The following is a 14,543-nucleotide window of genomic DNA, read 5'->3' as shown; positions in this document are numbered from 1 at the left end:
TTCACCAACATCTCCATCACCTTCCCCCCTCTATCTACAGCGGTCCACTCTCCCGCAACCCGTTGTACCCTCTACTTGAACATGGTGCTTTATACTTCATATTATTATCCAATGATGTGTTTCCATCATGTGATGTCTGAGTAGATTTTCGTTGTCCTATCGGTGGTTGATGAATTGCTATGATTGATTTAATTTTCTTGTGGTTATGTTGCTGTCCTTTTGTACCCATCATATGAGCGCGCGCGTGGATCACACCATACGGTTAGTTGTATGTTGATAGGACTATGTATTGGAGGGCAAGAGTGACAGAAGCTTCAACCTAGCATAGAAATTGATGCATACGGGATTGAAGGGGGACCAATATATCTTAATGCTATGGTTGGGTTTTACCTTAATGAACGTTAGTAGTTGCGGATGCTTGCTAATAGTTCCAATCATAAGTGCATAGAATTTCAAGTCAGGGATGACATGCTAGCAGTGGCCTCTCCCACATAATACTTGCTATCGGTCTAGTAAAGTAGTCAATTGCTTAGGGGCAATTTCACAACTCCTACCACCAATTTTCCACACTCGCTATATTTACTTTGTTGTTTCTTAATCTAAACAGCCTCTACCTTTTATTTACTTGCTCTTTATTATCTTGCAAACCTATCCAACAACACCTACAAAGTACTTCTAGTTTCATACTTGTTCTAGGTAAAGCGAACGTCAAGCGTGCGTAGAGTTGTATCAGTGGTCGATAGAACTTGAGGGAATATTTGTTCTACCTTTAGCTCCTCGTTGGGTTCGACACTCTTACTTATCAAAAACTGTTGCGATCCCCTACACTTGTGGGTTACCAACCCCCACTCCCTGAAACATTAGCCACCAAGAAGCCGCCTTGCCGCCCGGCCAACTCCTTCGTCTTGACACCGACACGCTCGTCGGGCGCAGCCAGGACAGCAAGCTGGGCCGAGGGAGGCGCGACTCCCTTCACTGGTCGGCTCCTTCGTCGACGCCTGTAAAATGTTTGATAGTTTGACAAGGTACAAAATGGACTCCGCCGACGAGTTATTTTTTCACAATTTCCTTTGCGACTCCGACGATTCCTCGTCCGATGATGAGAAGGAGATCTTGGCTGCCATGTGGGTTCATCACCACATCAATAGCCAACAACCATTGTTCCATGGCTCCATTCCGGGGCACCTTCCGGCGTTGAATCGCAAATGAGAGAGCAGACATTTCCTTCTTTGGAAGGACTACTTTGACAGAACGAACCCGTTGTACAAACATCAGAAATTCTGCTACCGTTTCCGTATGAGTAGGCATCTTTTCAACCGTACTAGAGATGGGGTGGTCGGCTACAATGACTACTTCGAGTGCAAAGAGGATGCCCTTGGAAATATTGGCTTCTCTAAAGGAAATATGCCCTAGAGGCAATAATAAAGTTGTTATTTTATATTTCCTTATATCATGATAAATGTTTATTATTCATGCTAGAATTGTATTAAACGAAAACTTAATACATGTGTGGATACATAGACAAAACATCGTGTCCCTAGTAAGCCTCTACTAGACTAGCTCGTTAACCAAAGATGGTTAAGTTTCCTAACCATAGACATGTGTTGTCATTTGATGAATGGGATCACATAATTAGGAGAATGATGTGATGGACAAGACCCACCCATTAGCTTAGCATAATGGTCGTTCAGTTTTGTTGCTGTTGCTTTCTTCATGTCAAATACATATTCCTTCGACTATGAGATTATGAAACTCCCGGATACCGGAGGAATGCCTTGTGAGCTATCAAACGTCACAAGTAGCTGGGTGATTATAAAGATGCTCTACAGGTATAAGGTGTTTGTTGAGTTGGCATAGATCAAGTGTTGGGAAACGTAGAATGCATTTTCAAAAAAATCCTACACTCACACAAGATCTATCTAGGATATGCATAACAACGAGAGGGGGAGAGTGTGCCCACGTACCCTCGTAGACCGAAAGCAGAAGCGTTTGACAATGCGGTTGATGTAGTCGAACTTCTTCTCGTTCCGACCGATCAAGCACCGAACGTACGGCACCTCCGAGTTCTGCACACGTCCAGCTCGATAACGTCCCTTGAACTCTTGATCCAGCAAAGTGTCGAGGGAGAGTTTCATCAGCACATCAGCATGGTGATGGTGATGGTGAAGTGATCGGCGCATGGCATCGCCTAAGAACTGCATGAATATGACCGGAGGCATAAATTGTGGAGGGGGGCGCCGCACATGGCTAAAAACTGTTGACGTGTGTTCTAGTGGTGCCCCCTCGTCATATATATATATATATATAGGTTGGAGGGGAGGAGAGGCAGCCAAGGGGGCGCCCCAAGTAGGAGGAATCCTACTTGGGCGCCTCCCTCTTCGGCCTCCCCCCTTCCATATCCATCTAGAGGGGGAAGGAAGGAGGAGGGAGGAGAGAAGGAAGGGGGAGGCCAAATTGCTCCCCTTCCTTTCTCTCTTTCCCTCTTTCCTTCCCCCTTATTTGGCTTACATGGGGCGTACCAGCCCCCATTAGGCCCATGTAGTTGCCGGGGGATGCCCGGAACCCCTTCCGGTGACCCGATATGTACCCGGTACCCCCAGAAAACTTCCGGTGTCCGAATATCATCGACCTATATATGAATCTTTACCTCTCGACCATTTCAAGACTCCTCGTCATGTCTATGATCTCATCAGGGACTCCGAACAACATTCAGTCACCAAATCAGATAACTCATATAATACAAAATCATCATCGAACGTCAAGCGTGCGGACCCTACGGGGCGTATAATACCTAGTTCAATCTCATTACCGGAAAGTCTCTTTACTCGTTCCGTAATACATAATCCCGTAACTAACTCATTGGTCACATTGCTTGCAAGGCTTATTATGATGTGTATTACCGAGAGGGCCCAGAGATACCTCTCCGATACTCTGAGTGACAAATCATAATCTTAATCTATTTCAACCAAACAAACACCTTCGGAGATACCTATAGAGCATCTTTATAATCACCCAGTTATGTTGTGATGTTTGATATCACACAAGGTATTCCTATGTTATCCGGGAGTTGCATAATCTCAGAGTCGAAGGAATATGTATTTGACATGAAGAAAGCAATAGCAATAAAACTGAATGATCAATATGCTAAGCTAACGGATGGGTCTTGTCCATCACATAATTCTCCTAATGATGTGATCCCGTTCATCAAATGACAACACATTTCTATGGTTAGGTAACTTAACCATCTTTGATTAATGAGCTACTCTAGTAGAGGCTAACTAGGGATACGGTGTTTTGTCTATGTATCCACACATGTATCAAGTTTCTGGTTAATACAATTCTAACATGAATAATAAACATTTATCATGATATAAGGAAACATAAAATAACAACTTCATTATTGCCTCGAGGATATATTTCCTTCAGTCTCCCACTTGCACTAGAGTCAATAATCTAGTTCCCATCGCCATCTGACTTAACACCAATAGTTCACATCTTTATGTGATTAACACCCATAGTTCACATCGCCGTGTGACCAACACCCAAAGTATTTATTAGTCAATAATCTAGTTCACATCGCTATGTGATTAACACCCAAAAAGCACTAAGGTGTGATCATGTTTTGCTTGTGAGAGAAGTTTAGTCAACGGGTCTACCACATTCAGATCCGTATGCATTTTGCAAATTTCTATGTCTACAATGCTCTGCATGGAGCTACTCTAGCTAATTGCTACCACTTTCAATATGTATCCAGATCAAGACTCAGAGTCATCCGGATCGGTGTCAAAGGTTGCATCGACGTAACTCTTTACGATGAACCCTTTATCACCTCCATAACCGAAAAACGTTTCCTTAGTCCTCTTTAGGTACCTAAGGATAATTTTGACCGTTGTCCAGTGATCTACTCCTGGATCACTATTGTATCCCCTTGCCAAACTCATGACAGGGCACACAAAAGGTCCGGTACACAGCATGGCGTACTTTATAGAACCTATGAGTGAGGCATAGGGAATGACTTTCATTCTCTCTATATATTCCGCCTTGGTTGGGTTTTAAGTCTTACTCAACTTCACACCTTGTAACACATGCAAGAAACCTTTCTTTGACTGATCCATTTTGAACTGCTTCAAAACTTTATCAAGGTATGTGCTTTGTGAAAGTCCTAAATCAAGCGTCTCGATCTATCTCTATAGATCTTGATGCCCAATAAATAAGCAGCTTCACTGAGGTCTTTGATTGAAAAATTCTTATTCAAGTATCCTTTTATGCTATCCAGAAATTCTATCCACACTTTGTTCTAGTACATGGATCCTATCTCAGATTTCATGGCCTCAAGCCATTTATCGGAATCTGGGCTCATCATAGCTTCTTCATAGTTCGTAGGTTTGTCATGGTCTAGTAACATGACTTCCAGAACAGGATTACCATACCACTCTGGTATGGAATGTGCTCTGTTCGACCTACGAGGTTAAGTAGTAACTTGATCTGAAGTTTCATGATCATCATCATTAGCTTCCTCTCTAGTTGGTGTAGGCATCACGGGAACGGATTTCTCTGATGTGCTACTTTCCAATTCGAGAGAAGGTAAAATTACCTCATCAAGTTCTACTTCCCTCCCACTGACTTCTTTCGAGAGAAACTCCTTCTCTAGAAATGATCCATTCTTAGCAACAAAGATCTTGCCTTTGGATCTGTGATAGAAAGTGCACCCAACAGTTTCTTTTGGGTATCCTATGAAGACACATTTCTCCGATTTGGGTTCGAGCTTATCAGGCTGAAGCCTTTTCACATAAGCATCGCAACCCCGAACTTTAAGGAACGATAGCTTAGGTTTCTTGTGAAACCACAGTTCATATGATGTTGTCTCAACGGATTTAGATGGTCCCCTATTTAACGTGAATGTCGTTGTCTCTAATGCATAACCCCAAAACGATAGTGGTAAATCGATAAGAGACATCATAGATGATTACGCTGTGGTGTTCCAGGTGGCGTGAGTCATGCAACTGTTTCACATTGGTTTAAATGAAGGCAAAACTCGTAACTCAAATATTCGCCTTCGCGATCAGGTCGTAGAAACTTTATTTTCTTGTCACAATGATTCTCCACTTCACTCTGAAATTCTTTGAACTTTTCAAATGTTTCAGACTTGTGTTTCATTAAGTTGATATACCTATATTTGCTCAAATCATCTGTGAAGTCAGAAAATAATGATACCCGCCGCAAACTTCAACACTTATTGGATCGCATACATCGATATGTGTTATTTCCAATAAGTCATTAGCTCGCTCCATTGTTCTGGAGAACGGACTTTTATTCATCTTGCCCATGAGGCATGGTTTGCAAGTATCAAATGATTCATAATCAAGTGATTCCAAAAGTCCATCCGCATGGAGTTTCTTCATGCACTTTACACCAATATGACCTAAACGGCAGTGCCACAAATATGTTGCACTATCATTATCAACTTTGCATCTTTTGGCATCAATATTATGAATATGTGTATCACCGCAATCGAGATTCAATAAACCATTTACATTGGATGTATGACCATAGAAGGTTTTATTCATGTAAACAGAACAACAATTATTCTCTGACTTAAATGAATAGTTGTATCGCAATAAACATGATCCAATCATATTCATGCTCAACGCAAACACCAAATAACGTTTATTTAAGTCTAGCACTAATCCCGAAGGTAGAGGGAGTGTGTGATGGTGAGCTTATCAACCTTGGAATCACTTCCAACACACATCGTCACCTCGCCCTTAACTAGTATCTGTTCATTTTGCAACTCCTGTTTCGAGTTACAAATCTTAGCAACTAAACCATTATCAAATACCCAGGAGCTAATATAAACACTAGTAAAGTACACATCAATAACATGTATATCAAATATACCTTTGTTCACTTTGCCATCCTCCATATCCGCCAAGTTTTGGGGCAGTTCTGCTTGCAGTGACCATTTCCTTTGCAGTAGAAGCACTTAGTTTCAGGTTTGGATATAGTTTTGGGCTTCTTCATGGGAGTGGCAACTTGCTTGCCATTCTTCTCGAAGTTCCCTTTCTTTCCCTTGCCTTTTTTTTGAAACTAGTGGTCTTGTTAACCATCAACACTTGATGCTATTTCTTGATTTCTACCTTCACTACAGGAATCAGCTATTTTGCCGTCTGCCACGGCGGACGGCAAAGGCCTTTGCCGTCAGCCGCGGACGGCAAAAGGCTCCGGCAAAGTAGGCTACGGTAAACAGCTACTTTGCCGTCTGCTTCCTGGCGGCTGACGGCAAAGGCCCTTTGCCGTCTGCGGCGGACGGCAAAGAGAGCGGACGGCAATAATTGCGCTGTCAGTCCATTAAGTGGCTAATGGCAGGCCTTTGCCGTCCGCCGCTGACGGCAAAATTTCTAGTGTCTTTGCCGTCCGCCGTATGATGTCATCTACACGTCACTACATGGCAGGTTCTTTGTCGTCTGCCACTGATGGCAAAGTGCAGGTTCTTTGCCGTCTAGCACTGATGGCAAAGTCTTTGCCGTCTGCCACTGTAGGCAAACTGACCAAATGGGTCAGCTCCCAGGAAGCACAGCTGGATGCCACGTGTCTTCTTTGCCGTTCGTGGCAGACGGCAAAGAGCCCGTTGCCGTCGGTGGCAGACGGCAAAGAGCCTGCATATTGGCTCTTTTATCTGTTTTTTATTAAATCCAACAATTTTCATCACAAATATATATGACATATATAGATATATTTCAAAAGGCCATTACAAAGCAAACATATAAGATATCCAACACATAACTTCATCATCCAACCATATATATTACATGCATAGTTCCATCATACATAACAAGTTCAACATAGAGGCATCCAACCATATATATTACAATAGTTTCATCCAACGATACATGCATAGTTCAACGATACAAAAGAAACAGAGAAAGGGATAAGGAGCACTCCATCTATGCAAGCTTTCGTCAAGTGAATGAAATCTGCAAAATGAAAAATAAGAAAGTTAGAACAAGAAGAGTAGAACAAGAAGAAGAGTAGAACAAGAAGAAGACTAGAACAAGAAGAGTAGAACAAGAAGAAGACTAGAACAAGAAGAGTATGTCATTTATGAGCTAACTAACGTGAAATGGATCATATATGAGCTAACTAAGTTGAAATGGGTCGTTTATGAGCTAGCTAAGGTGAAATGGATCATTTATGAGCTAACTTAGTTGAAATGGGTCGTTTATGAGCTAACTAAGGTCAAATGGATCGTTTTTGAGGTAACTAAGGTGAAATTGATCTTTTTTTTTTGCAAACTTAGGTGAAATGGATCATTTATGAGCTAACTTAGTTGAAATGGATCGTTTTTGAGCTAACTTAGGTGAAAATGGATCATTTATGAGCTAATTTAGTTGAAATGGATCTTTTTGAGCTAACTTAGGTGAAATGGATCATTTAAGAGCTAATTTAGGTGAAATGGATCGTTTTTTAGCTAACTTGGTGAAATGGATCGTTTATGAGCTAAATTAGTTGAAATGGATCGTTTATTTGATAACCTAGGTAAGATGGGTCATTTTGGAGTTAACCTAGTTGAAATGGGTCATTTTAAAGCTAACGTAGGTAAAATGGATCATTTAGGAGCTAATCTAGGTAAAATGGGTCATTTTTGAGCTAACTTGGATGAACTGGATCATTTATAAGCTAACCTAGGTAAAATGGGTCATTTTAGAGCTAACTTAGGTAAAATGGATCGTCTATGAGCTAACTAAGCTAATTATGCAATTTTTGACATAAGTAAGCTAAGTACAGATCGTTTTAGAGCTAACTTAGGTAAAATGGATGGTTTTGGAGGTCAGTAAGCTTATTAAGTCATTTTGGAGGAGAAGAAGCTAAGTCTAGGTCATTATGGTAAGCATTGGAGGAAATAAAGCTAAGTCTAGGTCTTTATGCATGTGTTAAGCAAAACACTAGATAAACCTTACCAAGATCCAGGAGGTGTAGGAGCGGGGTGGCTCGTGTCGGTAGCTGGAAAAGGATCGTGCGATGCTTGTCTGAGTTTACGCATGCACAAAGATCATTTCCAATGTCTTGTTAGCATGATGACACTCAAATGTTAAGACTAGCAAGTAATGTCCATTCAAATAAAACTCACCGTGGTCCCAGGAGCAATCACTGGCATCGGCGGAGCGGTCTGACCTGTCTTCTCGCACACAGACTGCACATTTGGTTTTGACGACTCAGTCATACTAGTTAGTAATGAGACAAACACTACATGAATGTTTTGGCTAATCTGCAGAAGAAACTTACCACAAGGAGCTCGTACATGGCCCTTGCCTGCATGTCATTCCGTGCCCTCTCCTCCTCCATCATCTTTGTCGTCCTCTCCTCCAACTCCCGCTGCCTCTCCGCCGCCTCCGCCAGAAGTTTCTCCGTTCTATCTCTCTCACTCTGTATAGCAGCCTGCAACACCACTCACATGACCATTTGTAATCATTGATGGAAGCGCACACAATGTAATGGAGAAAGATAACTTAGTACGTATCACTAACCTTGATGGCGGGTTGCACTGGCCGTTCACGAGGCCTTATCTCAGGAGCGGAGCTCGACTGGTGCGCCTTGATCTCCGGGAGAGTGCTAGGACAACGGATAAGTCCATCTCCAATGGCTATGGAGCCATGGGACCTCCCGCCACCAGATATCATCACCAGCTCTGGATCAATGGGACCCTGGTCGGGTTAAAGTCCTCCCCTTTCCTCGCCTTCCCCTCATCTCTATATCTCACGAGCTTGTTGTGGGAGGAGACGTTGGTGAAGTTGTTTGCATCATCGAGGTCAGACTGAGAGAAAGCCTTGACTTTCTTGAAAGAGGCAGTGTGGGCCATGGCATACAGGTCGTACACCTCTGGCACCTTATCCGCCTTATTGTAGCATGCCTGAAAGAGAGAAACAATGAAAATTAGTAATTAAAGGGCTCAAGCTAGCATGATGAATGAATTGCATGAATCATGAAGCAAACCACATACCCAGTTGCGCCCGAACTAATATAAGTTGGAGCTGCCTTGATGGTGTGGCACACCTTCCATTTGGGCACGTTTGTCCTTGGCCTCGCTGTGGAGGGCTAGCCATTGTTTTGAGCACCACTCATCGACCAACACCTCCCAACAATCCATCCGATCCGCACACCATCTCGGAGGCGCCTAAGTTAGCAAATAGAAACTTGAGCGCTACGGCTAAGAATTACTAAATGAAGGAACTTAAGTAGAGAAGGCCTTAAGAATTACCTTCATGTACTGCTCCTTACTCAGGAACTTATCGCGGCATGTCGGCTTGGTCTTCTTGATACCACGCAAGGCGTAGTAGTCTCGAACAGCCTGCACCTGAGCCTCGTGCCGTAAGTTCTGGAGTAGGCGCTTGCAGACGTTCTCGATAACATGTGCCGCGTCCTCCTCATATCCCTCCTCACACCTGTAGAATGTCTGCAATCAAATGAGACAATATTGATTAGTATAATTAATAACTAGCTAGTTGAAGATTTTTAAATGTGTAAAGGAGAAATTACCCAGAACTTTCTAATCACCATGCCTGCCCTCGTGTCACACACGACACCGTCGATAATCTCATCCAGCGGGGCCGGGGCAGCCACGTAGTGCTCCCAGCTCAATCAGTATCATCAAGTATAACATAAAAAAATTTAATACCTGACATTACTAATAATCTCGATCAGTATCATCAATAAATGCATAATCATCATCATCACTATAATCAATGACGGGCTCATAGGGTTCATTGGCATCAACATGTGCAAGGCCACCTTGACGTAATCGGTCAAGCATTGACAGGTCATCCGCAGCAGTAACCTCTTCTTGTTCCGGCTCTTCTTATTCCTCCTCTGGGGTGATGCCGGATTCATTGTCGCTGTCTACTTCAATGTTTTGGGGTGAAGTATAGCGGTTCTTGAAACGCTTTTTGGAAAGACGTGTCTCTTGGAAGAATTCTCCTTCATATGTGTCTGGGTTAATGTGAGGTTCATAATCCTCTTCCTTTGGGGGAGAAAGTCTAGCACGTGGCGGCACTTCATAAACGACATCCCAACCTTTCAGATTTGGATTAGTTTGGCAGGCCCATGGTAGATAGAATACTTGGGTCGCCTGTTGAGCCATAATATAGACATCAGGAACATCTAAATGAGTGCTTTGGTTGATTTCAACTAGCCCTATATGTTCATGAGTCCTTCTAGTCTCCTTCGGTTGAAACCAATAACATTTGAAGACTACGACATTCGGTGGGTTTTCACCATAGAATAGAAGTTCATAAATTGCTTCAACTCTCCCATAATACTCGGCACCTCCTTCGCCGATAGCAGATACACAACAATTTGTAGACTTTCGGTCGGCCATAGATAGCTCTTTGCCATAGGTACGAAAGCGATACCCGTTGATGTCGTACTTGTCAAATGAACGGACCTTATAGTCAAAACCATTAGCGACTTGTCTCAATTCGGCGTCCATAGACTCTGAATTAGCCTACAAGTTTAATATGAAAGGATTGTTGCATTATGCACAAATTAGCGAATGAAATGAAATTGTCTAATAGAAATTACTGTTTGTTTGAACCAAGACGTGAAACCGGGATAGCCACCTCCTTGCTTTGCGAGAAGCTCATACTCTTCGACGGAATCCTTTTGGATCTCCGCTCCATACGAGAATATGGCGACGTATCGACTGTATGACATATCCAGGAATAAGAGTAGTTCAAAGGAAATAGAAGTTGCGAAACAATGTACCGAGAACTTACTCGATGTACGGCCGCACTTCTATCAGGTTGTTGAAGATATACAACGAAATGGTCTGCCATTCTTCGTTATCCAAAGATACTGGATGTGAAACACTAGCTGGTGCGAGATTCCCTTTGAATAGGCTGAGGTTGGATCCACCCTTTTTAGGCTCGTCAGCATTGTACCGAGGCTTTGGATTATGCAAATGACGATTTTTGGCTTCGTAGTGCGCTGTTACGAAGTTTGCCGCCTCCTCTGTGATGAATGCCTCAGCCATCGATGCTTCAATTCTATGTTTATTTTTACATTTTTCTCGAAGCGTCTTCTGCATCCTCTCAGTTGGGTAGCACCAACGATTTTGCATGCCCCCCCCCAATCTTGCCTCGGTCGGGAGATGCAAAATCAAATGCTGCATTGGATTAAAGAAGCCCGGTGGAAAGATCTTCTCTAACTTGCAGATCAACTCCGGCGCCAACTCTTCCATTTCTTCTAGCACGCCAGGCGATAGTTCTTTCGCACAAAGAACACGGAAGAAATAGCTGAGTTCTGCCAGTACTAGCCATTCATCCTCAGGGATGAAGCCACGCAACATCATCGGCATTACCCGCTGAATCCATATGTGCCAATCATGACTCTTGAGACCAAATATCTTCAGTTTATCAAGATTCGCTCCCCTCTTTAGATTCGCTGCATACCCATCGGGGAACATCAACTGCAGTTGCACCCACAAGAGAATTTCCCTCATAGCTGGCCTTCCAAGATTGAACCATGCCTTTGGCTTCGTCCAGTTTTGCTTTCCTTTCGGTTCTTTCATGTTTTGTAACGGCCTATCACATAGCGCCTCCAGATCGACTCTAGCCTTAGTATTATCCTTTGACTTCCCATCTATGCCGAACAATGTACCAAAAAGTGCCTCGGCGATATTCTTCTCAGTGTGCATCACGTCGATGTTGTGTGGGCAAAGGAGGTCTTTGAAGTAAGGCAGATCCCATAAGCATGTTTTGTGAGTCCACGCGTGCTTAGTATTATACCCCTTGAAGTACCCTGGACGTTGTGGATCTGGCTCGAGAGCGTTTAACTGATCCAGGGTCTGTTGGCCTGTCAATGTAGGTGGTGCAGAGTTTTTGACAACTCTACCCCTGATGAAGTTCTTCTTGTCTTTCCTGAACTTATGGCGAAGATCCAGGAACTGTCTATGCATGTCGAAGCAAGAAAACATGCGACCGGCCTGAAGCCAACGAAACTCAAGAGCTCCCTTGCATGTGGCGCATGTTGGAAATATGCCCTAGAGGCAATAATAAATTAGTTATTATTATATTTCCTTGTTCATGATAATCGTTTATTATCCATGCTATAATTGTATTGATAGGAAACTCAGATACATGTGTGGATACATAGACAACACCATGTCCCTAGTAAGCCTCTAGTTGACTAGCTCGTTGATCAATAGATGGTTACGGTTTCCTGACCATGGACATTGGATGTCGTTGATAACGGGATCACATCATTGGGAGAATGATGTGATGGACAAGACCCAATCCTAAGCCTAGCACAAGATCATGTAGTTCGTATGCTAAAGCTTTTCTAATGTCAAGTATCTTTTCCTTAGACCATGAGATTGTGCAACTCCCGGATACCGTAGGAATGCTTTGGGTGTGCCAAACGTCACAACGTAACTGGGTGGCTATAAAGGTACACTACGGGTATCTCCGAAAGTGTCTGTTGGGTTGGCACGAATCGAGACTGGGATTTGTCACTCCGTGTAAACGGAGAGGTATATCTGGGCCCACTAGGTAGGACATCATCATAATGTGCACAATGTGATCAAGGAGTTGATCACGGGATGATGTGTTACGGAACGAGTAAAGAGACTTGCCGGTAATGAGATTGAACAAGGTATCGGGATACCGACAATCGAATCTCGGGCAAGTATCGTACCGATAGACAAAGGGAATTGTATACGGGATTGATTAAGTCCTTGACATCGTGGTTCATCCGATGAGACCATCGTGGAACATGTGGGAGCCAACATGGGTATCCAGATCCCGCTGTTGGTTATTGACCGGAGAACGTCTCGGTCATGTCTGCATGTCTCCCGAACCCGTAGGGTCTACACACTTAAGGTTCGATGACGCTAGGGTTATAAAGGAAGTTTGTATGTGGTTACCGAATGTTGTTCGGAGTCCCGGATGAGATCCCAGACGTCACGAGGAGTTCCGGAATGGTCTGGAGGTAAAGATTTATATATGGGAAGTCCTGTTTTGGTCACCGGAAGAGTTTCGGGGTTTATCGGTAATGTACCGGGACCACCGGGAGGGTCCCGGGGGTCCACCAAGTGGGGCCACCTGCCCCGGGGGGGGCACATGGGCTGTAGGGAGTGTTCCTTGGCCTACATGGGCCAAGGGCACCAGCCCCACTAAGGCCCATGCGCCTAGAAGGGGAGAGGGGGCAAACCCTAAGGGCAGATGGGCCCTAAGGCCCATATACCCTGCGCCTCCCTCTCCTCCCCCTTGTGGCCGCCACCCCTTGGCCATCTAGGGCTGCCGCCCCCCCTAGGGGTGGGAACCCTAGAGGGGGCGCAGCCCCTCCCCTTCTCCATATAAATAGAGGCCTAGGGCTGCCCCAAAGACACACGCGATTCGATCTCTCGTTGGTGCAGCCCTGCATCTCTCTCTCCCTCGTCTTCTGTGGTGCTTGGCAAAGCCCTGCAGGATTGCCACGCTCCTCCATCACCACCACGCCGTTGTGCTGCTGCTGGATGGAGTCTTCCTCAACCTCTCCCTCTCTCCTTGCTGGATCAAGGCATGGGAGACGTCACCGGGCTGTACGTGTGTTGAACACAGAGGTGCTGTGCGTTCGGCACTTGGTCATCGGTGATTTGGATCACGACGAGTACGACTCCATCAACCCCGTTCACTTGAACGCTTCCGCTTAGCGATCTACAAGGGTATGTAGATGCACTCTCCTTCCCCTCGTTGCTAGTCTCTCCATAGATTGATCTTGGTGATGCGTAGAAAATTTTGAATTTCTGCTACGTTCCCCAACAGGGCACGGGAACCTTCCATGCACACACCAGCCAACGAATAGCGCATACGCCGGCAAGTCATGCGTCGAGTACATGTACCAGACACGCATTATGAAGTTCCGTTTGCTAAAGGCATCGTATGTCTTGAACCCATTATCCCAGGCTTCTTGCAATTCGTCCTTAAGCGGCTGCATGTACACATTCAAATTTTTGCCCGGATAGTTGGGTCCTGGAATTATCAACGTCAGGAAAATGTTCTTTCTTTGCATAATCTGTCTGGGGGGAGATTGAGTGGAAAGACAAATACGGGCCAACAACTGTATTGGGCTGCCGTCATACCAAACACACTGAACCCATCCGTGCTGATGCCGACTCGAGGATGCCTCGGATCTGCCGCTTTGTCAGGATGTAATTATCAAACTTTTTCCACGCAACACCATCCGATGTGTGTACCATCATCAGATTCCCATCTGCATCTAGTTCGGTTCTTTTGCCTGTTTTGTGCCATGTCATCTGTCTGGCCGTCTCTTCGACCATGAAAAGACGTTGAAGTCTTGGTACGATTGGCATATACTGAAGAACACTAACGGGGATTTTGGTCTGTGTCTTCTCACCCATACCGCTGTCTACCACAATATACCTGGAAGACTTGCAAATGGGACAATAGTTCAAGTCCGCATAGTCAAGCCTAAATAAGGCACATCCTTTCTCACAGGCATGTATCTTCTCATACGGCATCTTAAGTGCACGGAGGATTTTGTCCGACTGG

Source organism: Triticum urartu, chromosome 7, assembly GCF_003073215.2.
Source record: "Triticum urartu cultivar G1812 chromosome 7, Tu2.1, whole genome shotgun sequence".
NCBI lineage: Eukaryota > Viridiplantae > Streptophyta > Magnoliopsida > Poales > Poaceae > Triticum > Triticum urartu.
The sequence above is the reverse complement of the archived record's forward strand: the minus strand, read 5'-3'. Positions refer to the sequence as shown.